Below are 956 nucleotides of genomic sequence, written 5' to 3'. Positions count from 1 at the left end.
AATATACAATATAAAAAATAAAAATGATAATATCATCACTCGATTTATTGTTAAGGAGAATTTTTTGGACATTTTATAATCACTCGTCCTCTTGCTATGTTATTAGTTATTACTCTCTCTTTCATAATATCTCCTCCAATATAAAATATAAAAATGACAATATCATCACTGGATTTATTATTTAGGAGAAAATTTAGGAGAAGTTTTCGAATGCTTTATGACTACTCGTCCACTTATTATGTTATTACTTTGTCTCTTTCATAATATATATATATCATGTGTGGAGTGACAATATAAAAACTAAAATGGTAATATCATCACTCAAGATATTATTTAGGAGAATTTTTCAGACACTCTCTCTCTGTCATAATATCACGTCCAATATAAAAAATAAAAATAACAATATTATCACTCGATTTATTATTTATGAAAAATTTAAGAGAAGTTTTCGAACTCTTTATGCTCATTTGTCCACTTATTAGTTATTATTGTCTCTCTTTCACACACACAATGTGTAGACACTTTATAATTATTTGTCCGCTTATTACGTTATTACTCTCTCTCTCTTTCATAATATCTCTTCCAATATAAAAAATAAAAATGACAATATCGTCATTCAATTTATTATTTATAAGAAAATTTAGAAAAAAAATTATAGACTCTTTAATTATGATCACTTATCTGCTTATTACGTTATTATTCTTTTAATTTTTAAGTAATATATTTTTTTTTTATCAAAGATAGGAGACTCGAACTCGCAACCTCTTAATTAAGTATGGGAAGACTATGCCGTTTGAGCTATAACTCATTGACAATATTATTACTCTTATTTGCTGGTTGATCCTTCTCTCTATCACTATCTATCTATTCATTTATTTATAATATATATAAAAAGAAAAATCAAGAAATAACACAATAAATTCTTAACATATTAAATAATTTTTAATATTTTCATA

The sequence above is a fragment of the Arachis ipaensis genome, chromosome B10 (assembly GCF_000816755.2).
Source record: "Arachis ipaensis cultivar K30076 chromosome B10, Araip1.1, whole genome shotgun sequence".
In the NCBI taxonomy this organism is placed as follows: Eukaryota; Viridiplantae; Streptophyta; class Magnoliopsida; order Fabales; family Fabaceae; genus Arachis; species Arachis ipaensis.
This window is presented reverse-complemented; position numbering follows the sequence as displayed.